The sequence below is a fragment of the Pseudophryne corroboree genome, chromosome 3 (genome assembly GCF_028390025.1).
Source record: "Pseudophryne corroboree isolate aPseCor3 chromosome 3, aPseCor3.hap2, whole genome shotgun sequence".
Lineage (NCBI taxonomy): Eukaryota > Metazoa > Chordata > Amphibia > Anura > Myobatrachidae > Pseudophryne > Pseudophryne corroboree.
The window spans coordinates 547,274,366-547,294,379 of NC_086446.1; the positions used below are offsets into that span (position 1 = coordinate 547,274,366).

General features: G+C 33.4%; 18 non-coding genes across 18 annotated transcripts; all 18 read left to right on the top strand.

Moving 5' to 3' along the window:
* The first annotated feature begins 1,555 nt into the window (after positions 1-1,555).
* On the top strand, positions 1,556-1,637 carry TRNAL-AAG (transfer RNA leucine (anticodon AAG)). The gene has a single exon. It is a non-coding gene; the product is annotated as a tRNA-Leu (tRNA).
* Positions 1,638-1,899: 262 nt separating this feature from the next.
* TRNAL-UAG (transfer RNA leucine (anticodon UAG)) lies at positions 1,900-1,981 on the top strand. Its single transcript has one exon. It is a non-coding gene; the product is annotated as a tRNA-Leu (tRNA).
* Positions 1,982-3,680: 1,699 nt separating this feature from the next.
* TRNAL-AAG (transfer RNA leucine (anticodon AAG)) lies at positions 3,681-3,762 on the top strand. The gene has a single exon. It is a non-coding gene; the product is annotated as a tRNA-Leu (tRNA).
* A 262-nt stretch (positions 3,763-4,024) lies between these two features.
* On the top strand, positions 4,025-4,106 carry TRNAL-UAG (transfer RNA leucine (anticodon UAG)). Its single transcript has one exon. It is a non-coding gene; the product is annotated as a tRNA-Leu (tRNA).
* A 1,699-nt stretch (positions 4,107-5,805) lies between these two features.
* TRNAL-AAG (transfer RNA leucine (anticodon AAG)) lies at positions 5,806-5,887 on the top strand. Its single transcript has one exon. It is a non-coding gene; the product is annotated as a tRNA-Leu (tRNA).
* A 262-nt stretch (positions 5,888-6,149) lies between these two features.
* Positions 6,150-6,231, top strand: TRNAL-UAG (transfer RNA leucine (anticodon UAG)). The gene has a single exon. It is a non-coding gene; the product is annotated as a tRNA-Leu (tRNA).
* A 1,699-nt stretch (positions 6,232-7,930) lies between these two features.
* Positions 7,931-8,012, top strand: TRNAL-AAG (transfer RNA leucine (anticodon AAG)). The gene has a single exon. It is a non-coding gene; the product is annotated as a tRNA-Leu (tRNA).
* Positions 8,013-8,274: 262 nt separating this feature from the next.
* TRNAL-UAG (transfer RNA leucine (anticodon UAG)) lies at positions 8,275-8,356 on the top strand. The gene has a single exon. It is a non-coding gene; the product is annotated as a tRNA-Leu (tRNA).
* Positions 8,357-10,055: 1,699 nt separating this feature from the next.
* Positions 10,056-10,137, top strand: TRNAL-AAG (transfer RNA leucine (anticodon AAG)). Its single transcript has one exon. It is a non-coding gene; the product is annotated as a tRNA-Leu (tRNA).
* A 262-nt stretch (positions 10,138-10,399) lies between these two features.
* On the top strand, positions 10,400-10,481 carry TRNAL-UAG (transfer RNA leucine (anticodon UAG)). The gene has a single exon. It is a non-coding gene; the product is annotated as a tRNA-Leu (tRNA).
* A 1,699-nt stretch (positions 10,482-12,180) lies between these two features.
* Positions 12,181-12,262, top strand: TRNAL-AAG (transfer RNA leucine (anticodon AAG)). The gene has a single exon. It is a non-coding gene; the product is annotated as a tRNA-Leu (tRNA).
* A 261-nt stretch (positions 12,263-12,523) lies between these two features.
* On the top strand, positions 12,524-12,605 carry TRNAL-UAG (transfer RNA leucine (anticodon UAG)). Its single transcript has one exon. It is a non-coding gene; the product is annotated as a tRNA-Leu (tRNA).
* Positions 12,606-14,304: 1,699 nt separating this feature from the next.
* Positions 14,305-14,386, top strand: TRNAL-AAG (transfer RNA leucine (anticodon AAG)). Its single transcript has one exon. It is a non-coding gene; the product is annotated as a tRNA-Leu (tRNA).
* A 262-nt stretch (positions 14,387-14,648) lies between these two features.
* TRNAL-UAG (transfer RNA leucine (anticodon UAG)) lies at positions 14,649-14,730 on the top strand. The gene has a single exon. It is a non-coding gene; the product is annotated as a tRNA-Leu (tRNA).
* Positions 14,731-16,430: 1,700 nt separating this feature from the next.
* TRNAL-AAG (transfer RNA leucine (anticodon AAG)) lies at positions 16,431-16,512 on the top strand. The gene has a single exon. It is a non-coding gene; the product is annotated as a tRNA-Leu (tRNA).
* A 262-nt stretch (positions 16,513-16,774) lies between these two features.
* TRNAL-UAG (transfer RNA leucine (anticodon UAG)) lies at positions 16,775-16,856 on the top strand. The gene has a single exon. It is a non-coding gene; the product is annotated as a tRNA-Leu (tRNA).
* Positions 16,857-18,546: 1,690 nt separating this feature from the next.
* Positions 18,547-18,628, top strand: TRNAL-AAG (transfer RNA leucine (anticodon AAG)). Its single transcript has one exon. It is a non-coding gene; the product is annotated as a tRNA-Leu (tRNA).
* Positions 18,629-18,890: 262 nt separating this feature from the next.
* On the top strand, positions 18,891-18,972 carry TRNAL-UAG (transfer RNA leucine (anticodon UAG)). Its single transcript has one exon. It is a non-coding gene; the product is annotated as a tRNA-Leu (tRNA).
* Positions 18,973-20,014: the final 1,042 nt, after the last annotated feature.

Here is a 20,014-nt window from a genome sequence, read left to right on the forward strand (position 1 = left end):
GGTGCTGGATTAAGGTTCCAGTTTCTTTGGAGGCTTTGGATCAAAACCTACTGCCGCCATAATTATTTTTCCTAAGAAAAAATAAGTCATTGATGTCAAAGTGTTTTTCTTTACTAAACAGCAAATGAATAATAAAAAAATCCTTTCTCATTAATATTTTATGTCAATTGATGTACTTTTTTAACCTTCCAAAACATTTTGTACATAACTGAAACACTTTTGGTATGACACTTCTTTTTAAGAATTTATTTAAAACAAAAAAAATGTTTGTACTGTAATCTGTGCTATATGGCCCAGATCTGTGAGCTAAGAGTGTTCATTTGGTACCATGGCCGAGCGGTCTAAGGCCACTAAGCTGCTAAAATAAAATATTGGTAGGTTAAAAAGTTCATCATCTGCCCTAGATTTTAAAACAGTTTATCATAATTTCAAGAGTCTTCTCAAAATGTAAAAATAATATGTAAAATTATAAACTATGAGCTATGGAGCCAAGGTAGAAATGTGGCTGAGCAGTCTAAGATGCTGCATTAAGGCTCCAGTCTGTTTGGAGGCATGGGTACAAATTCCACTGCTGTCATAATTATTTTCAAGATAAAACGACTGTCATTGATGTCAAAGTGTTTTTCTCCACTAAACAGCAAGTCAATAATAAAAAATCCTTTCTAATTAATATTGTCTGCTAATTTTGTACCTTTTTTAAATTTTTGTATTTTAAACACTTTTAACATGACACTTCTTTTCAAGTATTGATTTATAACTACACAATTTTTTCTTGTAATCTTAACTATATGATCCATAACTCTGAGCTTTGAGTCAAAAGTATCCATGGGGTAGCAAGGGCGAGTGGTCTAAGGCACTGGATTTAGGTTCCAGTCTCTCTGGAGGCGTGGGTCTGAATCCCACTGCTTCCATAATGATTTTACTATGAAAATGTCAGTCAGTGATGGCAATGTGTTTTTCTCCACTAATAAGAAAATCAATAATAATAAAGTCCTTTCTCCTCAACATCTGATCAATATGATCCAGATGCATTAGCTAAAAATCAGCAGTGTCTAAGGTGCTGTATTAAAGTTCCAGATTCTTTGGAGGAATTGGTTCAAAACCTACTGCCGCCATAATTATTTTCCCTGAGAAAAAATAAGTAATTGATGTCAAAGTGTTTTTTCTCTACTAAACAGCAAATGAATAATAAAAATATCCTTTCTCATTGATATTTTATGTCAATTTATGTACTTTTTTTAACCTTCCAAAACGTTTTGTACATAATTTAAACACTTTTTGCATTACACTTCTTTTTAAATATTGATTTAAAAAAATGTTTTTACTGTAACCTGAGCTATATGACCCAGATCTGTGAGCTAAGAGTGTCCATGTGGTACCATGGCCGAGCGGACTAAGGCCACTAAATTGCTAAAGTAAAATATTGGAAGGTTGAAAAGTTCATCATCTGTCCTAGATTTTAAAACAGTTTATCACAATTTCAAGAGTCTACTCAAACTTTAAAAATAATATGTAAAATAATAAACTATGACCTTTGGAGCCAAAATAGTTATGTGGTAGCATGGCCGAGTGGTCTAAGGTGCTGGATTAAGGCTCCAGTCTCTTTGGAGGCGTGGGTTCAAATCCCACTGCTGCCATAATTATTTTCAAGAGAAAATGACATTTATTGATGTCAAACTGTTTTACTCTACTAAACAGCAAATCAATAATAAAAAATCCTTACTCATTAATATTGTCTACTAATTTTGTACCTTTTTTATGCTTCCTTAACTTTTTGTATTTTAAATACTTGTAACATGACACTTCTTTTCAAGTATTGATTTAAAACAACACATTTTTTCCCTGTAATCTCAACTGTATGATCCAGAACTGTGAGCATTCGGTCAAACAGGTCCATGTGGTAGCATGGCTGAGCGGTCTAAGGCGCTAGATTTAGGCTCCAGTCTCTCTGGAGGCGTGGGTTCAAATCCCACTGCTGCCATAATGATTTTACTATGAAAACATCAGTCAGTGATGACAAAATGTTTTTCTCCACTAATAAGAAAAACAATAATAATAAAGACTTTTCTCCTCAATAGCTGATTGATATGATCCAGATGCATGAGCTAAAAATCAGCAGTGTCTAAGGTGCTGGATTAAGGTTCCAGTTTCTTTGGAGGCTTTGGATCAAAACCTACTGCCGCCATAATTATTTTTCCTAAGAAAAAATAAGTCATTGATGTCAAAGTGTTTTTCTTTACTAAACAGCAAATGAATAATAAAAAAATCCTTTCTCATTAATATTTTATGTCAATTGATGTACTTTTTTAACCTTCCAAAACATTTTGTACATAACTGAAACACTTTTGGTATGACACTTCTTTTTAAGAATTTATTTAAAACAAAAAAAATGTTTGTACTGTAATCTGTGCTATATGGCCCAGATCTGTGAGCTAAGAGTGTTCATTTGGTACCATGGCCGAGCGGTCTAAGGCCACTAAGCTGCTAAAATAAAATATTGGTAGGTTAAAAAGTTCATCATCTGCCCTAGATTTTAAAACAGTTTATCATAATTTCAAGAGTCTTCTCAAAATGTAAAAATAATATGTAAAATTATAAACTATGAGCTATGGAGTCAAGGTAGAAATGTGGCTGAGCGGTCTAAGATGCTGCATTAAGGCTCCAGTCTGTTTGGAGGCATGGGTTCAAATTCCACTGCTGTCATAATTATTTTCAAGATAAAACGACTGTCATTGATGTCTAAGTGTTTTTCTCCACTAAACAGCAAGTCAATAATAAAAAATCCTTTCTAATTAATATTGTCTGCTAATTTTGTACCTTTTTTAAATTTTTGTATTTTAAACACTTTTAACATGACACTTCTTTTCAAGTATTGATTTATAACTACACAATTTTTTCTTGTAATCTTAACTATATGATCCATAACTCTGAGCTTTGAGTCAAAAGTATCCATGGGGTAGCAAGGGCGAGTGGTCTAAGGCACTGGATTTAGGTTCCAGTCTCTCTGGAGGCGTGGGTCTGAATCCCACTGCTTCCTTAATGATTTTACTATAAAAATGTCAGTCAGTGATGGCAATGTGTTTTTCTCCACTAATAAGAAAATCAATAATAATAAAGTCCTTTCTCCTCAACATCTGATCAATATGATCCAGATGCATTAGCTAAAAATCAGCAGTGTCTAAGGTGCTGGATTAAAGTTCCAGATTCTTTGGAGGAATTGGTTCAAAACCTACTGCCGCCATAATTATTTTCCCTGAGAAAAAATAAGTAATTGATGTCAAAGTGTTTTTTCTCTACTAAACAGCAAATGAATAATAAAAATATCCTTTCTCATTGATATTTTATGTCAATTTATGTACTTTTTTAACCTTCCAAAACGTTTTGTACATAATTTAAACACTTTTTGCATTACACTTCTTTTTAAATATTGATTTAAAAAAATGTTTTTACTGTAACCTGAGCTATATGACCCAGATCTGTGAGCTAAGAGTGTCCATGTGGTACCATGGCCGAGCGGTCTAAGGCCACTAAGTTGCTAAAGTAAAATATTGGAAGGTTGAAAAGTTCATCATCTGTCCTAGATTTTAAAACATTTTATCACAATTTCAAGAGTCTTCTCAAACTTTAAAAATAATATGTAAAATAATAAACTATGACCTTTGGAGCCAAAATAGATATGTGGTAGCATGGCCGAGCGGTCTAAGGCGCTGGATTAAGGCTCCAGTCTCTTTGGAGGCGTGGGTTCAAATCCCACTGCTGCCATAATTATTTTCAAGAGAAAATGACATTTATTGATGTCAAACTGTTTTACTCTACTAAACAGCAAATCAATAATAAAAAATCCTTACTCATTAATATTGTCTACTAATTTTGTACCTTTTTTATGCTTCCTTAACTTTTTGTATTTTAAATACTTGTAACATGACACTTCTTTTCAAGTATTGATTTAAAACAACACATTTTTTCCCTGTAATCTCAACTGTATGATCCAGAACTGTGAGCATTCGGTCAAACAGGTCCATGTGGTAGCATGGCCGAGCGGTCTAAGGCGCTGGATTTAGGCTCCAGTCTCTCTGGAGGCGTGGGTTCAAATCCCACTGCTGCCATAATGATTTTACTATGAAAACATCAGTCAGTGATGACAAAATGTTTTTCTCCACTAATAAGAAAAACAATAATAATAAAGACTTTTCTCCTCAATAGCTGATTGATATGATCCAGATGCATGAGCTAAAAATCAGCAGTGTCTAAGGTTCTGGATTAAGGTTCCAGTTTCTTTGGAGGCTTTGGATCAAAACCTACTGCCGCCATAATTATTTTTCCTAAGAAAAAATAAGTCATTGATGTCAAAGTGTTTTTCTTTACTAAACAGCAAATGAATAATAAAAAAATCCTTTCTCATTAATATTTTATGTCAATTGATGTACTTTTTTAACCTTCCAAAACATTTTGTACATAACTTAAACACTTTTGGTATGACACTTCTTTTTAAGAATTTATTTAAAACAAAAAAAATGTTTGTACTGTAATCTGTGCTATATGGCCCAGATCTGTGAGCTAAGGGTGTTCATTTGGTACCATGGCCGAGCGGTCTAAGGCCACTAAGCTGCTAAAATAAAATATTGGTAGGTTAAAAAGTTCATCATCTGCCCTAGATTTTAAAACAGTTTATCATAATTTCAAGAGTCTTCTCAAAATGTAAAAATAATATGTAAAATTATAAACTATGAGCTATGGAGTCAAGGTAGAAATGTGGCTGAGCGGTCTAAGATGCTGCATTAAGGCTCCAGTCTGTTTGGAGGCATGGGTTCAAATTCCACTGCTGTCATAATTATTTTCAAGATAAAACGACTGTCATTGATGTCAAAGTGTTTTTCTCCACTAAACAGCAAGTCAATAATAAAAAATCCTTTCTAATTAATATTGTCTGCTAATTTTGTACCTTTTTTAAATTTTTGTATTTTAAACACTTTTAACATGACACTTCTTTTCAAGTATTGATTTATAACTACACAATTTTTTCTTGTAATCTTAACTATATGATCCATAACTCTGAGCTTTGAGTCAAAAGTATCCATGGGGTAGCAAGGGCGAGTGGTCTAAGGCACTGGATTTAGGTTCCAGTCTCTCTGGAGGCGTGGGTCTGAATCCCACTGCTTCCTTAATGATTTTACTATAAAAATGTCAGTCAGTGATGGCAATGTGTTTTTCTCCACTAATAAGAAAATCAATAATAATAAAGTCCTTTCTCCTCAACATCTGATCAATATGATCCAGATGCATTAGCTAAAAATCAGCAGTGTCTAAGGTGCTGGATTAAAGTTCCAGATTCTTTGGAGGAATTGGTTCAAAACCTACTGCCGCCATAATTATTTTCCCTGAGAAAAAATAAGTAATTAATGTCAAAGTGTTTTTTCTCTACTAAACAGCAAATGAATAATAAAAATATCCTTTCTCATTGATATTTTATGTCAATTTATGTACTTTTTTAACCTTCCAAAACGTTTTGTACATAATTTAAACACTTTTTGCATTACACTTCTTTTTAAATATTGATTTAAAAAAATGTTTTTACTGTAACCTGAGCTATATGACCCAGATCTGTGAGCTAAGAGTGTCCATGTGGTACCATGGCCGAGCGGTCTAAGGCCACTAAGTTGCTAAAGTAAAATATTGGAAGGTTGAAAAGTTCATCATCTGTCCTAGATTTTAAAACATTTTATCACAATTTCAAGAGTCTTCTCAAACTTTAAAAATAATATGTAAAATAATAAACTATGACCTTTGGAGCCAAAATAGATATGTGGTAGCATGGCCGAGCGGTCTAAGGCGCTGGATTAAGGCTCCAGTCTCTTTGGAGGCGTGGGTTCAAATCCCACTGCTGCCATAATTATTTTCAAGAGAAAATGACATTTATTGATGTCAAACTGTTTTACTCTACTAAACAGCAAATCAATAATAAAAAATCCTTACTCATTAATATTGTCTACTAATTTTGTACCTTTTTTATGCTTCCTTAACTTTTTGTATTTTAAATACTTGTAACATGACACTTCTTTTCAAGTATTGATTTAAAACAACACATTTTTTCCCTGTAATCTCAACTGTATGATCCAGAACTGTGAGCATTCGGTCAAACAGGTCCATGTGGTAGCATGGCCGAGCGGTCTAAGGCGCTGGATTTAGGCTCCAGTCTCTCTGGAGGTGTGGGTTCAAATCCCACTGCTGCCATAATGATTTTACTATGAAAACATCAGTCAGTGATGACAAAATGTTTTTCTCCACTAATAAGAAAAACAATAATAATAAAGACTTTTCTCCTCAATAGCTGATTGATATGATCCAGATGCATGAGCTAAAAATCAGCAGTGTCTAAGGTGCTGGATTAAGGTTCCAGTTTCTTTGGAGGCTTTGGATCAAAACCTACTGCCGCCATAATTATTTTTCCTAAGAAAAAATAAGTCATTGATGTCAAAGTGTTTTTCTTTACTAAACAGCAAATGAATAATAAAAAAATCCTTTCTCATTAATATTTTATGTCAATTGATGTACTTTTTTAACCTTCCAAAACATTTTGTACATAACTTAAACACTTTTGGTATGACACTTCTTTTTAAGAATTTATTTAAAACAAAAAAAATGTTTGTACTGTAATCTGTGCTATATGGCCCAGATCTGTGAGCTAAGAGTGTTCATTTGGTACCATGGCCGAGCGGTCTAAGGCCACTAAGCTGCTAAAATAAAATATTGGTAGGTTAAAAAGTTCATCATCTGCCCTAGATTTTAAAACAGTTTATCATAATTTCAAGAGTCTTCTCAAAATGTAAAAATAATATGTAAAATTATAAACTATGAGCTATGGAGTCAAGGTAGAAATGTGGCTGAGCGGTCTAAGATGCTGCATTAAGGCTCCAGTCTGTTTGGAGGCATGGGTTCAAATTCCACTGCTGTCATAATTATTTTCAAGATAAAACGACTGTCATTGATGTCAAAGTGTTTTTCTCCACTAAACAGCAAGTCAATAATAAAAAATCCTTTCTAATTAATATTGTCTGCTAATTTTGTACCTTTTTTAAATTTTTGTATTTTAAACACTTTTAACATGACACTTCTTTTCAAGTATTGATTTATAACTACACAATTTTTTCTTGTAATCTTAACTATATGATCCAGAACTCTGAGCTTTGAGTCAAAAGTATCCATGGGGTAGCAAGGGCGAGTGGTCTAAGGCACTGGATTTAGGTTCCAGTCTCTCTGGAGGCGTGGGTCTGAATCCCACTGCTTCCTTAATGATTTTACTATAAAAATGTCAGTCAGTGATGGCAATGTGTTTTTCTCCACTAATAAGAAAATCAATAATAATAAAGTCCTTTCTCCTCAACATCTGATCAATATGATCCAGATGCATTAGCTAAAAATCAGCAGTGTCTAAGGTGCTGGATTAAAGTTCCAGATTCTTTGGAGGAATTGGTTCAAAACCTACTGCCGCCATAATTATTTTCCCTGAGAAAAAATAAGTAATTGATGTCAAAGTGTTTTTTCTCTACTAAACAGCAAATGAATAATAAAAATATCCTTTCTCATTGATATTTTATGTCAATTTATGTACTTTTTTAACCTTCCAAAACGTTTTGTACATAATTTAAACACTTTTTGCATTACACTTCTTTTTAAATATTGATTTAAAAAAATGTTTTTACTGTAACCTGAGCTATATGACCCTGATCTGTGAGCTAAGAGTGTCCATGTGGTACCATGGCCGAGCGGTCTAAGGCCACTAAGTTGCTAAAGTAAAATATTGGAAGGTTGAAAAGTTCATCATCTGTCCTAGATTTTAAAACATTTTATCACAATTTCAAGAGTCTTCTCAAACTTTAAAAATAATATGTAAAATAATAAACTATGACCTTTGGAGCCAAAATAGATATGTGGTAGCATGGCCGAGCGGTCTAAGGCGCTGGATTAAGGCTCCAGTCTCTTTGGAGGCGTGGGTTCAAATCCCACTGCTGCCATAATTATTTTCAAGAGAAAATGACATTTATTGATGTCAAACTGTTTTACTCTACTAAACAGCAAATCAATAATAAAAAATCCTTACTCATTAATATTGTCTACTAATTTTGTACCTTTTTTATGCTTCCTTAACTTTTTGTATTTTAAATACTTGTAACATGACACTTCTTTTCAAGTATTGATTTAAAACAACACATTTTTTCCCTGTAATCTCAACTGTATGATCCAGAACTGTGAGCATTCGGTCAAACAGGTCCATGTGGTAGCATGGCCGAGCGGTCTAAGGCGCTGGATTTAGGCTCCAGTCTCTCTGGAGGTGTGGGTTCAAATCCCACTGCTGCCATAATGATTTTACTATGAAAACATCAGTCAGTGATGACAAAATGTTTTTCTCCACTAATAAGAAAAACAATAATAATAAAGACTTTTCTCCTCAATAGCTGATTGATATGATCCAGATGCATGAGCTAAAAATCAGCAGTGTCTAAGGTGCTGGATTAAGGTTCCAGTTTCTTTGGAGGCTTTGGATCAAAACCTACTGCCGCCATAATTATTTTTCCTAAGAAAAAATAAGTCATTGATGTCAAAGTGTTTTTCTTTACTAAACAGCAAATGAATAATAAAAAAATCCTTTCTCATTAATATTTTATGTCAATTGATGTAATTTTTTAACCTTCCAAAACATTTTGTACATAACTTAAACACTTTTGGTATGACACTTCTTTTTAAGAATTTATTTAAAACAAAAAAAATGTTTTTACTGTAATCTGTGCTATATGGCCCAGATCTGTGAGCTAAGAGTGTTCATTTGGTACCATGGCCGAGCGGTCTAAGGCCACTAAGCTGCTAAAATAAAATATTGGTAGGTTAAAAAGTTCATCATCTGCCCTAGATTTTAAAACAGTTTATCATAATTTCAAGAGTCTTCTCAAAATGTAAAAATAATATGTAAAATTATAAACTATGAGCTATGGAGTCAAGGTAGAAATGTGGCTGAGCGGTCTAAGATGCTGCATTAAGGCTCCAGTCTGTTTGGAGGCATGGGTTCAAATTCCACTGCTGTCATAATTATTTTCAAGATAAAACGACTGTCATTGATGTCAAAGTGTTTTTCTCCACTAAACAGCAAGTCAATAATAAAAAATCCTTTCTAATTAATATTGTCTGCTAATTTTGTACCTTTTTTAAATTTTTGTATTTTAAACACTTTTAACATGACACTTCTTTTCAAGTATTGATTTATAACTACACAATTTTTTCTTGTAATCTTAACTATATGATCCAGAACTCTGAGCTTTGAGTCAAAAGTATCCATGGGGTAGCAAGGGCGAGTGGTCTAAGGCACTGGATTTAGGTTCCAGTCTCTCTGGAGGCGTGGGTCTGAATCCCACTGCTTCCTTAATGATTTTACTATAAAAATGTCAGTCAGTGATGGCAATGTGTTTTTCTCCACTAATAAGAAAATCAATAATAATAAAGTCCTTTCTCCTCAACATCTGATCAATATGATCCAGATGCATTAGCTAAAAATCAGCAGTGTCTAAGGTGCTGGATTAAAGTTCCAGATTCTTTGGAGGAATTGGTTCAAAACCTACTGCCGCCATAATTATTTTCCCTGAGAAAAAATAAGTAATTGATGTCAAAGTGTTTTTTCTCTACTAAACAGCAAATGAATAATAAAAATATCCTTTCTCATTGATATTTTATGTCAATTTATGTACTTTTTTAACCTTCCAAAACGTTTTGTACATAATTTAAACACTTTTTGCATTACACTTCTTTTTAAATATTGATTTAAAAAAATGTTTTTACTGTAACCTGAGCTATATGACCCTGATCTGTGAGCTAAGAGTGTCCATGTGGTACCATGGCCGAGCGGTCTAAGGCCACTAAGTTGCTAAAGTAAAATATTGGAAGGTTGAAAAGTTCATCATCTGTCCTAGATTTTAAAACATTTTATCACAATTTCAAGAGTCTTCTCAAACTTTAAAAATAATATGTAAAATAATAAACTATGACCTTTGGAGACAAAATAGATATGTGGTAGCATGGCCGAGCGGTCTAAGGCGCTGGATTAAGGCTCCAGTCTCTTTGGAGGCGTGGGTTCAAATCCCACTGCTGCCATAATTATTTTCAAGAGAAAATTACATTTATTGATGTCAAACTGTTTTACTCTACTAAACAGCAAATCAATAATAAAAAATCCTTACTCATTAATATTGTCTACTAATTTTGTACCTTTTTTATGCTTCCTTAACTTTTTGTATTTTAAATACTTGTAACATGACACTTCTTTTCAAGTATTGATTTAAAACAACACATTTTTTCCCTGTAATCTCAACTGTATGATCCAGAACTGTGAGCATTCGGTCAAACAGGTCCATGTGGTAGCATGGCCGAGCGGTCTAAGGCGCTGGATTTAGGCTCCAGTCTCTCTGGAGGCGTGGGTTCAAATCCCACTGCTGCCATAATGATTTTACTATGAAAACATCAGTCAGTGATGACAAAATGTTTTTCTCCACTAATAAGAAAAACAATAATAATAAAGACTTTTCTCCTCAATAGCTGATTGATATGATCCAGATGCATGAGCTAAAAATCAGCAGTGTCTAAGGTGCTGGATTAAGGTTCCAGTTTCTTTGGAGGCTTTGGATCAAAACCTACTGCCGCCATAATTATTTTTCCTAAGAAAAAATAAGTCATTGATGTCAAAGTGTTTTTCTTTACTAAACAGCAAATGAATAATAAAAAAATCCTTTCTCATTAATATTTTATGTCAATTGATGTACTTTTTTAACCTTCCAAAACATTTTGTACATAACTTAAACACTTTTGGTATGACACTTCTTTTTAAGAATTTATTTAAAACAAAAAAAATGTTTGTACTGTAATCTGTGCTATATGGCCCAGATCTGTGAGCTAAGAGTGTTCATTTGGTACCATGGCCGAGCGGTCTAAGGCCACTAAGCTGCTAAAATAAAATATTGGTAGGTTAAAAAGTTCATCATCTGCCCTAGATTTTAAAACAGTTTATCATAATTTCAAGAGTCTTCTCAAAATGTAAAAATAATATGTAAAATTATAAACTATGAGCTATGGAGTCAAGGTAGAAATGTGGCTGAGCGGTCTAAGATGCTGCATTAAGGCTCCAGTCTGTTTGGAGGCATGGGTTCAAATTCCACTGCTGTCATAATTATTTTCAAGATAAAACGACTGTCATTGATGTCAAAGTGTTTTTCTCCACTAAACAGCAAGTCAATAATAAAAAATCCTTTCTAATTAATATTGTCTGCTAATTTTGTACCTTTTTTAAATTTTTGTATTTTAAACACTTTTAACATGACACTTCTTTTCAAGTATTGATTTATAACTACACAATTTTTTCTTGTAATCTTAACTATATGATCCATAACTCTGAGCTTTGAGTCAAAAGTATCCATGGGGTAGCAAGGGCGAGTGGTCTAAGGCACTGGATTTAGGTTCCAGTCTCTCTGGAGGCGTGGGTCTGAATCCCACTGCTTCCTTAATGATTTTACTATAAAAATGTCAGTCAGTGATGGCAATGTGTTTTTCTCCACTAATAAGAAAATCAATAATAATAAAGTCCTTTCTCCTCAACATCTGATCAATATGATCCAGATGCATTAGCTAAAAATCAGCAGTGTCTAAGGTGCTGGATTAAAGTTCCAGATTCTTTGGAGGAATTGGTTCAAAACCTACTGCCGCCATAATTATTTTCCCTGAGAAAAAATAAGTAATTGATGTCAAAGTGTTTTTTCTCTACTAAACAGCAAATGAATAATAAAAATATCCTTTCTCATTGATATTTTATGTCAATTTATGTACTTTTTTAACCTTCCAAAACGTTTTGTACATAATTTAAACACTTTTTGCATTACACTTCTTTTTAAATATTGATTTAAAAAAATGTTTTTACTGTAACCTGAGCTATATGACCCAGATCTGTGAGCTAAGAGTGTCCATGTGGTACCATGGCCGAGCGGTCTAAGGCCACTAAGTTGCTAAAGTAAAATATTGGAAGGTTGAAAAGTTCACCATCTGTCCTAGATTTTAAAACATTTTATCACAATTTCAAGAGTCTTCTCAAACTTTAAAAATAATATGTAAAATAATAAACTATGACCTTTGGAGCCAAAATAGATATGTGGTAGCATGGCCGAGCGGTCAAAGGCGCTGGATTAAGGCTCCAGTCTCTTCGGAGGCGTGGGTTCAAATCCCACTGCTGCCATAATTATTTTCAAGAGAAAATTACATTTATTGATGTCAAACTGTTTTACTCTACTAAACAGCAAATCAATAATAAAAAATCCTTACTCATTAATATTGTCTACTAATTTTGTACCTTTTTATGCTTCCTTAACTTTTTGTATTTTAAATACTTGTAACATGACACTTCTTTTCAAGTATTGATTTAAAACAACACATTTTTTCCCTATAATCTCAACTGTATGATCCAGAACAGTGAGCATTCGGTCAAACAGGTCCATGTGGTAGCATGGCCGAGCGGTCTAAGGCACTGGATTTAGGCTCCAGTCTCTCTGGAGGCGTGGGTTCAAATCCCACTGCTGCCATAATGATTTTACTATGAAAACATCAGTCAGTGATGACAAAATGTTTTTCTCCACTAATAAGAAAAACAATAATAATAAAGACTTTTCTCCTCAATAGCTGATAGATATGTTCCAGATGCATGAGCTAAAAATCAGCAGTGTCTAAGGTGCTGGATTAAGGTTCCAGTTTCTTTGGAGGCTTTGGATCGAAACCTACTGCCCCTATAATTATTTTTCCTAAGAAAAAATAAGTCATTGATGTCAAAGTGTTTTTCTTTACTAAACAGCAAATGAATAATAAAAAAATCCTTTCTCATTAATATTTTATGTCAATTGATGTACTTTTTTAACCTTCCAAAACATTTTGTACATAACTTAAACACTTTTGGTATGACACTTCTTTTTAAGAATTTATTTAAAACAAAAAAAAATGTTTGTACTGTAATCTGTGCTATATGGCCCAGATCTGTGAGCTAAGAGTGTTCATTTGGTACCATGGCCGAGCGGTCTAAGGCCACTAAGCTGCTAAAATAAAATATTGGTAGGTTAAAAAGTTCATCATCTGCCCTAGATTTTAAAACAGTTTATCATAATTTCAAAAGTCTTCTCAAAATGTAAAAATAATATGTAAAATTATAAACTATGAGCTATGGAGCCAAGGTAGAAATGTGGCTGAGCGGTCTAAGATGCTGCATTAAGGCTCCAGTCTGTTTGGAGGCATGGGTTCAAATTCCACTGCTGTCATAATTATTTTCAAGATAAAACGACTGTCATTGATGTCAAAGTGTTTTTCTCCACTAAACAGCAAGTCAATAATAAAAAATCCTTTCTAATTAATATTGTCTGCTAATTTTGTACCTTTTTTAAATTTTTGTATTTTAAACACTTTTAACATGACACTTCTTTTCAAGTATTGATTTATAACTACACAATTTTTTCTTGTAATCTTAACTATATGATCCATAACTCTGAGCTTTGAGTCAAAAGTATCCATGGGGTAGCAAGGGCGAGTGGTCTAAGGCACTGGATTTAGGTTCCAGTCTCTCTGGAGGCGTGGGTCTGAATCCCACTGCTTCCTTAATGATTTTACTATAAAAATGTCAGTCAGTGATGGCAATGTGTTTTTCTCCACTAATAAGAAAATCAATAATAATAAAGTCCTTTCTCCTCAACATCTGATCAATATGATCCAGATGCATTAGCTAAAAATCAGCAGTGTCTAAGGTGCTGGATTAAAGTTCCAGATTCTTTGGAGGAATTGATTCAAAACCTACTGCCGCCATAATTATTTTCCCTGAGAAAAAATAAGTAATTGATGTCAAAGTGATTTTCTCTACTAAACAGCAAATGAATAATAAAAATATCCTTTCTCATTGATATTTTATGTCAATTTATGTACTTTTTTAACCTTCCAAAACGTTTTGTACATAATTTAAACACTTTTTGCATTACACTTCTTTTTAAATATTGATTTAAAAAAATGTTTTTACTGTAACCTGAGCTATATGACCCAGATCTGTGAGCTAAGAGTGTCCATGTGGTACCATGGCCGAGCGGTCTAAAGCCACTAAGTTGCTAAAGTAAAATATTGGAAGGTAGAAAAGTTCATCATCTGTCCTAGATTTTAAAACATTTTATCACAATTTCAAGAGTCTTCTCAAACTTTAAAAATAATATGTAAAATAATAAACTATGACCTTTGGAGCCAAAATAGATATGTGGTAGCATGGCCGAGCGGTCTAAGGCGCTGGATTAAGGCTCCAGTCTCTTTGGAGGCGTGGGTTCAAATCCCACTGCTGCCATAATTATTTTCAAGAGAAAATGACATTTATTGATGTCAAACTGTTTTACTCTACTAAACAGCAAATCAATAATAAAAAATCCTTACTCATTAATATTGTCTACTAATTTTGTACCTTTTTTATGCTTCCTTAACTTTTTGTATTTTAAATACTTGTAACATGACACTTCTTTTCAAGTATTGATTTAAAACAACACATTTTTTCCCTGTAATGTCAACTGTATGATCCAGAACTGTGAGCATTCAGTCAAACAGGTCCATGTGGTAGCATGGCCGAGCGGTCTAAGGCGCTGGATTTAGGCTCCAGTCTCTCTGGAGGCGTGGGTTCAAATCCCACTGCTGCCATAATGATTTTACTATGAAAACATCAGTCAGTGATGACAAAATGTTTTTCTCCACTAATAAGAAAAACAATAATAATAAAGACTTTTCTCCTCAATAGCTGATTGATATGATCCAGATGCATGAGCTAAAAATCAGCAGTGTCTAAGGTGCTGGATTAAGGTTCCAGTTTCTTTGGAGGCTTTGGATCAAAACCTACTGCCGCCATAATTATTTTTCCTAAGAAAAAATAAGTCATTGATGTCAAAGTGTTTTTCTTTACTAAACAGCAAATGAATAATAAAAAAATCCTTTCTCATTAATATTTTATGTCAATTGATGTACTTTTTTAACCTTCCAAAACATTTTGTACATAACTTAAACACTTTTGGTATGACACTTCTTTTTAAGAATTTATTTAAAACAAAAAAAATGTTTGTACTGTAATCTGTGCTATATGGCCCAGATCTGTGAGCTAAGAGTGTTCATTTGGTACCATGGCCGAGCGGTCTAAGGCCACTAAGCTGCTAAAATAAAATATTGGTAGGTTAAAAAGTTCATCATCTGCCCTAGATTTTAAAACAGTTTATCATAATTTCAAGAGTCTTCTCAAAATGTAAAAATAATATGTAAAATTATAAACTATGAGCTATGGAGTCAAGGTAGAAATGTGGCTGAGCGGTCTAAGATGCTGCATTAAGGCTCCAGTCTGTTTGGAGGCATGGGTTCAAATTCCACTGCTGTCATAATTATTTTCAAGATAAAACGACTGTCATTGATGTCAAAGTGTTTTTCTCCACTAAACAGCAAGTCAATAATAAAAAATCCTTTCTAATTAATATTGTCTGCTAATTTTGTACCTTTTTTAAATTTTTGTATTTTAAACACTTTTAACATGACACTTCTTTTCAAGTATTGATTTATAACTACACAATTTTTTCTTGTAATCTTAACTATATGATCCATAACTCTGAGCTTTGAGTCAAAAGTATCCATGGGGTAGCAAGGGCGAGTGGTCTAAGGCACTGGATTTAGGTTCCAGTCTCTCTGGAGGCGTGGGTCTGAATCCCACTGCTTCCTTAATGATTTTACTATAAAAATGTCAGTCAGTGATGGCAATGTGTTTTTCTCCACTAATAAGAAAATCAATAATAATAAAGTCCTTTCTCCTCAACATCTGATCAATATGATCCAGATGCATTAGCTAAAAATCAGCAGTGTCTAAGGTGCTGGATTAAAGTTCCAGATTCTTTGGAGGAATTGGTTCAAAACCTACTGCCGCCATAATTATTTTCCCTGAGAAAAAATAAGTAATTGATGTCAAAGTGTTTTTTCTCTACTAAACAGCAAATGAATAATAAAAAATATCCTTTCTCATTGATATTTTATGTCAATTTATGTACTTTTTTAACCTTCCAAAACGTTTTGTACATAATTTAAACACTTTTTGCATTACACTTCTTTTTAAATATTGATTTAAAAAAATGTTTTTACTGTAACCTGAGCTATATGACCCAGATCTGTGAGCTAAGAGTGTCCATGTGGTACCATGGCCGAGCGGTCTAAGGCCACTAAGTTGCTAAAGTAAAATATTGGAAGGTTGAAAAGTTCATCATCTGTCCTAGATTTTAAAACATTTTATCACAATTTCAAGAGTCTTCTCAAACTTTAAAAATAATATGTAAAATAATAAACTATGACCTTTGGAGCCAAAATAGATATGTGGTAGCATGGCCGAGCGGTCTAAGGCGCTGGATTAAGGCTCCAGTCTCTTTGGAGGCGTGGGTTCAAATCCCACTGCTGCCATAATTATTTTCAAGAGAAAATGACATTTATTGATGTCAAACTGTTTTACTCTACTAAACAGCAAATCAATAATAAAAAATCCTTACTCATTAATATTGTCTACTGATTTTGTACCTTTTTTATGCTTCCTTAACTTTTTGTATTTTAAATACTTGTAACATGACACTTCTTTTCAAGTATTGATTTAAAACAACACATTTTTTCCCTGTAATCTCAACTGTATGATCCAGAACTGTGAGCATTCGGTCAAACAGGTCCATGTGGTAGCATGGCCGAGCGGTCTAAGGCGCTGGATTTAGGCTCCAGTCTCTCTGGAGGCGTGGGTTCAAATCCCACTGCTGCCATAATGATTTTACTATGAAAACATCAGTCAGTGATGACAAAATGTTTTTCTCCACTAATAAGAAAAACAATAATAATAAAGACTTTTCTCCTCAATAGCTGATTGATATGATCCAGATGCATGAGCTAAAAATCAGCAGTGTCTAAGGTGCTGGATTAAGGTTCCAGTTGCTTTGGATCAAAACCTACTGCCGCCATAATTATTTTTCCTAAGAAAAAATAAGTCATTGATGTCAAAGTGTTTTTCTTTACTAAACAGCAAATGAATAATAAAAAAATCCTTTCTCATTAATATTTTATGTCAATTGATGTACTTTTTTAACCTTCCAAAACATTTTGTACATAACTTAAACACTTTTGGTATGACACTTCTTTTTAAGAATTTATTTAAAACAAAAAAAATGTTTGTACTGTAATCTGTGCTATATGGCCCAGATCTGTGAGCTAAGAGTGTTCATTTGGTACCATGGCCGAGCGGTCTAAGGCCACTAAGCTGCTAAAATAAAATATTGGTAGGTTAAAAAGTTCATCATCTGCCCTAGATTTTAAAACAGTTTATCATAATTTCAAGAGTCTTCTCAAAATGTAAAAATAATATGTAAAATTATAAACTATGAGCTATGGAGTCAAGGTAGAAATGTGGCTGAGCGGTCTAAGATGCTGCATTAAGGCTCCAGTCTGTTTGGAGGCATGGGTTCAAATTCCACTGCTGTCATAATTATTTTCAAGATAAAACGACTGTCATTGATGTCAAAGTGTTTTTCTCCACTAAACAGCAAGTCAATAATAAAAAATCCTTTCTAATTAATATTGTCTGCTAATTTTGTACCTTTTTTAAATTTTTGTATTTTAAACACTTTTAACATGACACTTCTTTTCAAGTATTGATTTATAACTACACAATTTTTTCTTGTAATCTTAACTATATGATCCATAACTCTGAGCTTTGAGTCAAAAGTATCCATGGGGTAGCAAGGGCGAGTGGTCTAAGGCACTGGATTTAGGTTCCAGTCTCTCTGGAGGCGTGGGTCTGAATCCCACTGCTTCCTTAAAGATTTTACTATAAAAATGTCAGTCAGTGATGGCAATGTGTTTTTCTCCACTAATAAGAAAATCAATAATAATAAAGTCCTTTCTCCTCAACATCTGATCAATATGATCCAGATGCATTAGCTAAAAATCAGCAGTGTCTAAGGTGCTGGATTAAAGTTCCAGATTCTTTGGAGGAATTGGTTCAAAACCTACTGCCGCCATAATTATTTTCCCTGAGAAAAAATAAGTAATTGATGTCAAAGTGTTTTTTCTCTACTAAACAGCAAATGAATAATAAAAATATCCTTTCTCATTGATATTTTATGTCAATTTATGTACTTTTTTAACCTTCCAAAACGTTTTGTACATAATTTAAACACTTTTTGCATTACACTTCTTTTTAAATATTGATTTAAAAAAATGTTTTTACTGTAACCTGAGCTATATGACCCAGATCTGTGAGCTAAGAGTGTCCATGTGGTACCATGGCCGAGCGGTCTAAGGCCACTAAGTTGCTAAAGTAAAATATTGGAAGGTTGAAAAGTTCATCATCTGTCCTAGATTTTAAAACATTTTATCACAATTTCAAGAGTCTTCTCAAACTTTAAAAATAATATGTAAAATAATAAACTATGACCTTTGGAGCCAAAATAGATATGTGGTAGCATGGCCGAGCGGTCTAAGGCGCTGGATTAAGTCTCCAGTCTCTTTGGAGGTGTGGGTTCAATTCCCACTGCTGCCATAATTATTTTCAAGAGAAAATGACATTTATTGATGTCAAACTGTTTTACTCTACTAAACAGCAAATCAATAATAAAAAATCCTTACTCATTAATATTGTCTACTAATTTTGTACCTTTTTTATGCTTCCTTAACTTTTTGTATTTTAAATACTTGTAACATGACACTTCTTTTCAAGTATTGATTTAAAACAACACATTTTTTCCCTGTAATCTCAACTGTATGATCCAGAACTGTGAGCATTCGGGCAAACAGGTCCATGTGGTAGCATGGCCGAGCGGTCTAAGGCGCTCGATTTAGGCTCCAGTCTCTCTGGAGGCGTGGGTTCAAATCCCACTGCTGCCATAATGATTTTACTATGAAAACATCAGTCAGTGATGACAAAATGTTTTTCTCCACTAATAAGAAAAACAATAATAATAAAGACTTTTCTCCTCAATAGCTGATTGATATGATCCAGATGCATGAGCTAAAAATCAGCAGTGTCTAAGGTGCTGGATTAAGGTTCCAGTTTCTTTGGAGGCTTTGAATCAAAACCTACTGCCGCCATAATTATTTTTCCTAAGAAAAAATAAGTCATTGATGTCAAAGTGTTTTTTCTTTACTAAACAGCAAATGAATAATAAAAAAATCCTTTCTCATTAATATTTTATGTCAATTGATGTACATTTTTAACCTTCCAAAACATTTTGTACATAACTTAAACACTTTTGGTATGACACTTCTTTTTAAGAATTTATTTAAAACAAAAAAAAATGTTTGTACTGTAATCTGTGCTATATGGCCCAGATCTGTGAGCTAAGAGTGTTCATTTGGTACCATGGCCGAGCGGTCTAAGGCCACTAAGCTGCTAAAATAAAATATTGGTAGGTTAAAAAGTTCATCATCTGCCCTAGATTTTAAAACAGTTTATCATAATTTCAAGAGTCTTCTCAAAATGTAAAAATAATATGTAAAATTATAAACTATGAGCTATGGAGTCAAGGTAGAAATGTGGCTGAGCGGTCTAAGATGCTGCATTAAGGCTCCAGTCTGTTTGGAGGCATGGGTTCAAATTCCACTGCTGTCATAATTATTTTCAAGATAAAACGACTGTCATTGATGTCAAAGTGTTTTTCTCCACTAAACAGCAAGTCAATAATAAAACATCCTTTCTAATTAATATTGTCTGCTAATTTTGTACCTTTTTTAAATTTTTGTATTTTAAACACTTTTAACATGACACTTCTTTTCAAGTATTGATTTATAACTACACAATTTTTTCTTGTAATCTTAACTATATGATCCAGAACTCTGAGCTTTAGGTCAAAAGTATCCATGGGGTAGCAAGGGCGAGTGGTCTAAGGAACTGGATTTAGGTTCCAGTCTCTCTGGAGGTGTGGGTCTG